Here is a 9,344-nt window from a genome sequence, read left to right on the forward strand (position 1 = left end):
ATATCCATATCCTCTCATAGTCACTTTTTTGGTGACAGAAAACGAAATGAACTTTTAGAAAATTTTCAATATATAATATATTATTAATGCTTGTCATCATATTGTACATTAAATGTCTAGACTTATTTATTATGTTAAGTAAAATACACTAGAAACAGAAAGAAAAATACTGCATGATCTCACTTATATGTGAAATCTAAACAAGTCAAATGTGGGATTCAGTCAGGCTGGTGGGAAAAATTTTAGTTATAAGAGCCACAAACCCTCTTGGAAGATTCAAGGGGTTTGCATAAGCTCCATTAATAAATCTAGCTGAAGACAGCTAGAGCCTTTTTGCAGGAGCCAGAGAGATTAGGGCACAAATACAAAGGAATGTAGAGTACTTTATGTAGCTAGCTTGTTTACTCATGTGATCCTAAGACCAACCTTTGATTTACCAGGGGTGCTTAATTACTTTCTACTAGCGAAGTCCACAATGTCAATTAACCCCTAGTGGTGTTGACTGGAGCCTTTGTCAATTAAACTTTAATGAATAAACGCTGATCTCACTGGCTGGTGAGGGCCGGTGGTTGCAACTGTTCATAGCACTCTACAGGGAGTCTGTAAGCAGCCCAGACACTCAGTGGAACTGGTAAAGTATAATATCTGTGTCAGTGTACTTTATTCATCCACCGTTGAGTCAGGGTCTGCAGGACAGACCCCTGCAGGTGGTAACCCCAACAGCCAAACACCAAACACATAGAAACAGAGAGTAGAATGCTGGCTACAAGGGCTGAGGAGGTCGGGGAAATGTTGAAATATTGGTCAACGGGTATAAAGTTATAGCTATGTAGGATGAATATATATCATTGTGTTTTTGCTTTGTGTTTCTCGGATGACTAATAATGTTGAGCATGTATTTATGCCCTTATTAGAAATTTTTACATCTTACTCAGAAAGATGTCTATTCAGATCCTTTGCCCATTTTAAAAATGAGTTGTCCTTTTTAATTGAGTTGTAGATGTTATATATATATTCTGGATGTAAATATATATATATATATATATATATATATATATATATATTCTGGCAAATATTTTCTGCCATTTTCTGGGTTGGTCTTTCTATTTCTTGATAATGTCCTTTGATGCACAAACATTTTCAATTCTGATGTTGTCCAATTTATCTATTTGTTCTTTTGTTGCTTGTGGTATTGATGTAACAGCTTAAACCATTGCTTAATCCATTGTTTAAATCATTGTTTAATCTAGTGTTACAAATATTTATGCCTATGTATGCTCCTAAGAGATTTGTTGTTTTAGCTTTTACCTTAAGTACTTTAATCCATTTTGAGTTAATTTTTGTGTATGATGTACTGCAAGAATTCAAATTTGTTTCTTTGCGTGTAGAAATCATTGTGCAAATGGTTTATTTCATTTGTTTGAAAAGACCATTCTTTATCCATTGAATAGTGTTGGCACTCTTGTTGAAAACCAATGGGCCACAAATATGTGGATTTATTTTTGGATTTTCAGTTATATTCTATTATCTGTGTCCATCATATGCCACTACCATGCTGTTTTGATTGCTATGGTTTTGCAGTAAATTTTAAAACTAGAAAATGTGGGCCCTCCAACTGTGTCCTTATCTTTGAATAATTTTTGTTATTTTGGGTCAGCTTGTCAATTGTTATCAATTTCTGCAAAGAAGCCAGCTAGGATTTTGATAGGCATTGCATTGAATCTGTATATTAATTTGGGGAATATTGCCATCTTAACAATATTACAGGGCATTTAACTTATCAACATTAAAAGGAGCATAGGGTGTGTATTACTTTTTAGATAACAGTAAAACAGATATTGTTCAATTAGAAAATAATGTACTAGTCCCTTTTTAAGGCCTCCTTCTTAACAAGGGTCACATCTCCATCTTACATTGTTTCCAGATGGTCCTTCAAAGACAGAAACAAAGACCTTGCTGTGAGAACTGGTCAGTTCTAAAAGGGACAGCTTTGATCTTGAGAATTCTTGGTTATGCTGGCTCACTCTTCATGCAGTCTAAGTCTGGGTAAGGGAAGATGAAAACTCATTTATCAAGAGAGTATTATTTGCTAAGCCTTATGCCTTGCATTTTCCATTACATAGTCCCACTCACTCTTTGCAATAACCTTTTACGTGGGCATAACAATTCCAGTTTGCAGATGAGGAAGCAAAAGCCTGTGAAGGTTAAGAACTTGAACTTGCAGAGCTTTTAGGTGGCAGAGGTAGGATTTGAATCAAGGCTGGTCTCACTCCAGATACTGTTCCCATACTCTGAGACCACTCCCAATATAAAAACATCTGTTCAAACTTCTGTCCAGATCTGGCAGAGGAGCCTCATCTTTCTTTGGACTGTAGTAGCTGCTGAGTTGTTCCAAGATGCTCCTTCCAGATGTTGAGGTTAACAAGGAAAATCCAAAGTCTGTAACAGAGTGTGTATCCAAGCTGACTTGTGCCCTGGCACAGTTCATCTCTCCAGAGGAGCTCTGCTCAGAAAGAGGCATTTCCTCTTATTCCAGGGCAGGACACCGAGCCAAACCAAAAGTTTTATGCTTTGAATTTCAGTGGAGATCTCCTCTCCTAGTAAACCATTTGAGATGTAGCTCTCAGTGAAAATCTCAATGACGAAAACTCATTTTATTGCAAAATAATAGATCTTTGTGTGTTTAGCTCTAGTCTATTAGACAGTAATTTCCAAGAATGTTAAATATATCAAACCCATTCAAATAATTTACCAGTGACTGTGCCTTCCCGAGCAAGTTGGATAGAGATTGACCCACAACAACTGAAATAACAAATTCAAGCTCCATGGGACGGGGAGCATTGTGGGATTATTCTGTATGATGGGCAGTGGAAAAATACCTCCTCATCCTTCTCCTCATATGTTTGTGATTTTTCAGTCTCGGGACTAATTACATCATTGGGTTTATGTGCTTTTGTATAGAATTATCACACAGGAAGAGGTTGCAGTCAAAAACTACAGCCAATGTTCTTCACTATCTTTTTTCACTCCCTACTGGCTTATAGATCATCGATTTTGACTTTTTGATGTGATTTTCATAGGTGGTTCCTATATCTCTCCATGGATCTGTAAGTAGGGTTCATGTTTTAGCTTCATAAAGCATTAGACAAGCTTTTGTAACCAAGAGAACTTGGTAACTGAGGAAATAGTATGGGTGAATAAGATGAGGGGAAATTTAAGGATGATGCCTAGAATTCTGACTTGAGTGATGACAAAAGAGAGAATATGAGGAGAGGCTCTGATATGACAAATATAAAAGAACACATTCAGTTTGGGACAACTTGAGTATCGAGTGCATTTGAAACACAGTAGTGGAGATTTTGAGTAGATAGGTAGATTTACAATAAGTGTCTAGAGCTCAGAGTTAATAAATGTGGGCTTGAGATATTAATTTGGAAGTTATGATGAGGTGGGGGCTAGAGACATGGTTGTGAACAAAATACACCAGGAAAGAGTCCTTGGGAGCATCCACATATAAAGGATGGCTAGAAACAGGAATTTGAAAAGGAATTGGAGAAGTGGCAACCAGAAAGGTAGGAAAATGATCAGAAGAGATTGGTTGCAGAGCCAAAAGAAAACAGAATTTCAAGAAGAAAGGAACAGTCAACATTCATTCAGTCAACTAAGGTTTATTGAATGACTACTGTGTGCCTGGAGATGCCTTCATGGAACTAAAAAGGAAAAACGCCTGCTCTGGTAGAACTAACATTGAACTGGAAGAAGTCAAACAATACACATAATAAATAAATGAACAATAAAGTATGAAAGAAGTTGACAGATGTTGTGAGAAAAAGGACCAGGGAATGCAGATCAGGAGTTCCAGTCAGAGAAGTTCAGTTTAAATGAGGTGATCAGGATAGCACTCGCTGAAAAAGAGAAACTTGAACATAGACTTGAGGTGAAAGGTGAAGATGTGAATATCTGAGAGAAGGGTGTTTCATCAGAAGGAACAGCCACCATAGAGGCTCTGAGGTAAACACCTGCCTGATATGTTTGTGGAATAGCAAAGAACCATTCTGCATTGAGCAGAATCAGTGAAGGGAAGAATAGAAGGGAATGAAGTGAGAAGGTAAGAACGTGGTACACACAGTGGAGGGCCATGTATGATGTCATTACAAACACTTTGTCTTTACTCTGAGAGGAGTATGGAACCATTGAAGAGTTTTAATATATGTTGAATGCTGTGTTGAGATTATGGTTAGGTGTGCAAGTGTAGAAGCAATTGCAAAAATCCAACAGCAGTGAATATGGCTTGAATCAGATGGGTTGCAGTAAAGGTGGTAACAAACGGTCAAATTGCACATATATACAACAGCACGCACATACACTCATATTGCTTTTAAGTTTCAGCTTCATTGAAGTATAAATACAATAAAATTGCCTCATTTTAATTACAAAATTTAATTATGGGTCAATCAGATTTTATATGGATGCTATAATGTCTTCTGCAAAAACAAATGGAAATAGCTGGATTTTCCTCCCAGGAGTATTGTCTTATGGTTTTAAAAGTATTACACAATGGTTTGTGTAATATAAGAGGAAAAAATACTTGAGAACTATTAAAGAACTGGCTATTTCTGCCTAAGATGGATGAGGGCTTGACATACAAATGTGAGGCATGGGCTTGCTTTGCACAGGACAAGGCCTGGCCAATACAGAAAGCACAGCTGGATGCTATCCCCACAAGCAAGAGAGTGGTGTTAGTGAGAAAAGATTTCTTGCCTTTGGATATAGATGGGGAAAATTGGGATGCATGCTAATGGTGTCCACACATTACACTAAGCAGGGCCCACGTAGGCTTGTCCTGCTCGGGACCAGAAGGTCTCTAACAATGGGTATAGTGTTGTGGAAGAGCCACTTGTCTGCATTTGGATTGCTGGCCAAAGTTAACTTGGGGGAGTGGTTACTATTGAAGGTGTTCCAAATGACCATAAATTTTTTTAAAGGTGAATAATAATAATGGCTACTATTTATTGAGTATCTGCTGTATAGCAGGATAAGTATTACGATATGTTAACTATTTATTCTTCACAACCTCTGATGTATTTTTACACTGTTGTTAAAATGGGGGAAACTCATGCTTAGAGAGACATAAAATGCAGTTCTACCTCTGAAATCTAAACTCTTAATCCCATATTACTGTAAAAGGGATCTATAATTTCAGCGATTCCACTAACTTGACAGCATGTGATTGAGTCAAATTGAAGCAAGAGCAAAACAGGTGGTAGGGGAATCAGATTGAGCATTTTTGGTACTGGGCTACCACTCTACTGGGAATGATAATTTTACTCAATTTTATTTTTGGTGGGAAATCCCATTGACCAGAGACTTCCTCTAAAAGGGAGGAAGTAAGAGGTGTGGAGATTTAGGAAGCTGATAAAATATGTAGCTAAACCAATGTAGAAACGACTAAAAACATACAGGTTGGCCCCCAAGGTATTTTGCAACAACCTCAAATGATATAAACACTATTACATTGTTAGAGTATGATGATGGGAGCTGCATGGAGAGGTGCTGAGTTTCCACTGAATGATTGAGGGCCTCCCTGGGGAGTCCAAAATGGTTGTCTTGTTTATGGGGCAAGAAAAAAATGGGTGACCCTATCACAGTGGACCACAGTGTATAATCTAGCCAACAGGAAATTAAAGAAAAGTCACCAGGCCACCATCCATATGTTTGCCAGAAAAGTAAGTACCCCTCCAGAACTCCTTTAATTCTCACTTACAGGCTGGGGAGTCAAACTTGTACTTAACCTTGCTCCTGCAGCAGTGGGAACCACCTCAGCTGTAGCGAGGGACCATTACAATGATGAAGGACAACATGATTGGAAATCATGCATGACAGGGTGGGGTTGGTGGCTTCTTCAACTGCTATGCCATGATGGTTGGAGAAAAGCTGGTGGAAAACCTGAAGATCTGAAAAAGTGAGGTGTGCTCAGTTGGGTACATGGCATTTTACGAATCATTAAGCTTACAAATACGTGCTGAGCCTTACTTTTCCCACCAGAGGAACAGTGACTTCTAGAAGGTCATAGTGGGCACATTGGCCCAGCACAACTAACACTGCATCCTTTATGGTACAGATGTTAGTGAAAATAATATTAAGGCTTTAGTTTCTTTAGTAACATATAATGTTGCAGTTGATATACAATTTAAAAGAGTGGATAAGTTTGGTGTTAATAATCCTCAAAATTATACAGTTAATGAGTTAAAAATGATCAAGGAGTTCACCATGCAGCTAACAAAAAAGGGTTTCTTTGATCCTGGAATTGATGCCTTTGCTCCTCATATACACACTGAAGAAAGGAATATCCTAGATTATAGATGCTTATCCTGATATTATAGGCTATTTTGATATTAATCCACATGCCTACATCATTGGTTAAGAGATCAGTCCAAGTGGCATCCATGTAACTCTGCCATTGGGAGTTATCCTGCATGGATTTGAAAAGTTCATAAATGCTGCTTCTTGCATGAACTTTACGGTATTGTCTCCCAATGTGGGGGAATAAAACCTTTATCATTCAGGATTTGGTAATATGATCCGTCACACAATGAAGTAGGTTTATATCATTTTGATGCTAGATGTGTTGGTGTTGGTGAGATTGATGAAATCATATGGAATCCAGATAATGTTTACCCAAAGGAGTTAGAAAACTCTAAATTACCGACTGAGACCATTATTGTCTTTTCTACAGTTAAACCTTATGGTAGAAATATCCTGAAAGCAGATTATGATACATGCACTTCTGGTTAAGGTGAAAAACAGCTTACCAAGCACAATACATCCAAAATCAAAACAAAAATCACTGCTGAAAGCGGGATTGGACCAATAGTAGCAGGGATTAAGATCTTCGTTATGGGGAATAGATTGGTAATCCCCGTTTTCTACTGGAATGCTAGAGGAGTAACTATCTTATTTAAATACTTTAAAAATATCTGAATTATGTCAGCTACAAATATTTAAATATAAAAGGAATTTTAACTCCATTTACTACTGTCTGTTCAAGAAAGTTTAGGATAAAAATGTGGAAAGCCTAGTGGGGCTATTTATTTATTCCTACTGCAGGGTTTCAGTGTACAATGTAAAGAGTCTTATTTTATAACATTAGAACATGGCATAGCCCTCTCGTTTTGTAAAGCAAAGCAATTTGGCTTTGCATGTGGTAAAATTAAAATTTGTTTTTTATGAATTTTATTTTCCTGCAATACTATAGGCCGAGAAGCCAGTCAATTCATGTCCACAGGGAAGAACTTAAAAGTAATGATATTTGAATTCCCTGCATCCCCAGGGAGGAATCAAAAGTGGCTGAAGAGAAAGTGAGACATCCTATTAAGGTGGATGGGACTGGTGACAGGTGGAATTAATTTAGTAAGGAATTTCTTGATACCCATGTAACAGGTATTTGGAGGTATAAGTGGGCTGGGCCATGATACCCATCCTATCTCATTACCATGACCTCTGAAATGTCGTAAACAAAGATGCCATGCAGTCCATTGGTTTTCTTATTGCAAATATTGTTGAGATAGTTGTAATTACATTTAATTGTAAGAATGAAGAGAGATCATGTGTACTTTTTACCTGTTTACCCTCAGTGGTAATATAGCCTTGCTTCTTAATTTGAAGAAATGTTTATCTCTAGGAAATAGGACCAGGGTTCTCTAGGTAAAAGACTAAGGTACACATATAATAGGGCCACATTGCCAATTTCCTTTTTATCCCAAGGTCAGCTGCTTGAGAGAACATGTGTAAGTATGTATAAAGCAATGGCTATAGCAAAGACTTCAGATTAACCTCTACTGTAGGCAGCAGGCCTAGAATATGCAAAAGTTGACCTGACAAGCCCCAATAAAGGAGAGAGGAAAAACCAAGACCATATTTGCTCCCTGGTTCAGTGAGGTGCCAAAAACTGAAAAAGAACTATCAAGATAGGTCCAAAGATGTAGTGGAATAATTTTATTCCATGAGAAGGGTTTCTGCCATCAGGTATGGCAAACAAAAAAAAAAAAAAGTAATCAGCTGCAATATTGCAAAGTGGTTGAGTCATCTCAGTGGCCTACCCAGAGATCTGTCAGCATCAGGGACTGCTGTGTACATTGCAGATATAGGTAAGTAGAATGGCAAACACAGGAGAAGTTGTAGAGTGACACAGGTACAGGATTAGCAGAGGGAGGTGGTAGTAGTGGTGCTTCCCACAGGTACGTGGGAAGCCAGCAGATGCCACCCAAGTGCTTGGGGGCAAAGACCTCATGGGATGTGGAGAACAACTATAATCTGTGGGACATTTCAGGTATTAGCCCCTCTTCACTTCAGTAGGAGGTAAGGAACTTGGATAAGACTAGAATTCCAGCAATCATGCTTATAAGGCTGAGCTGTGGAATAATATATTTGTCATTATTTGGGCCCTGCTCCTCCAAATCATTGTGACAAAGGAAAATGCCTTCAAATTTTATTTTTTGATAGAAGATATTGGTAATTTGCTAACTTACAAACAGTATTTCTACTTTACTTAATAATAGGAAAATAGATGGAGCAAACCTGGCAAGAAAGGCTGGAAAGGTGTGAGGATTGTTAGCTAGTTAGCAGGAGCTTGTTAGTAAGAAGTCAATGCAGTAATTGTGCACATGGACAGTAGATAACTTGGCTAAATCCTAGCTACTGGAATTCTCATTCACTTGCCCACTCATATTTATAGAAAATGTCTTTTTGGCTTTCAATATGAAGAGTTTAAGTGAGAAAATTAAAGCTTGCATGTAAGTACAGTGAACTAGAAAACAACCAAATAACATTTGGTAAGATATGTAATCCATCTGTAGGGAATATAGTACCATTGTGTATGCACTTACACAAAAATACAAAATTATATACACATGCACTAGAAGGAGTACTATGTCCACTGCACAAGTAATACTAGTGGAACAAACGTCTAGTTTATCAAGGACACCAGTTTTGCTGGTGTCCTTGTCTTGAGTCTTGAGTCTTGAGGACTCAAAAGAGCCTCTGACAAACTGGTACGTCTAGCAGCTTTTAACAAGCTTTACTGGCATTTAGTCACATTTAAGAGTAATTTTTCAAAGAAAAGTTATCTTTAATAGAAATGTCTACAGTGTCTGATATGTCGCAGGCGCTCAATAAATGCTTTCTAATGCATGAGCACATTAGTGAATGAAGGTTTTCAGTAATGTTGGTTGGAATGCCTCCTGTGACCTCTGGACTTTGGTATCAGATATAAGACAAAACTAAACATTGTGCAGATGGTTTTGCATGCTCAGAATTTTCCAAGTGGAAAGATGATCAAAACAAAT

The sequence above is a fragment of the Saimiri boliviensis genome, chromosome X (assembly GCF_048565385.1).
Source record: "Saimiri boliviensis isolate mSaiBol1 chromosome X, mSaiBol1.pri, whole genome shotgun sequence".
In the NCBI taxonomy this organism is placed as follows: domain Eukaryota; kingdom Metazoa; phylum Chordata; class Mammalia; order Primates; family Cebidae; genus Saimiri; species Saimiri boliviensis.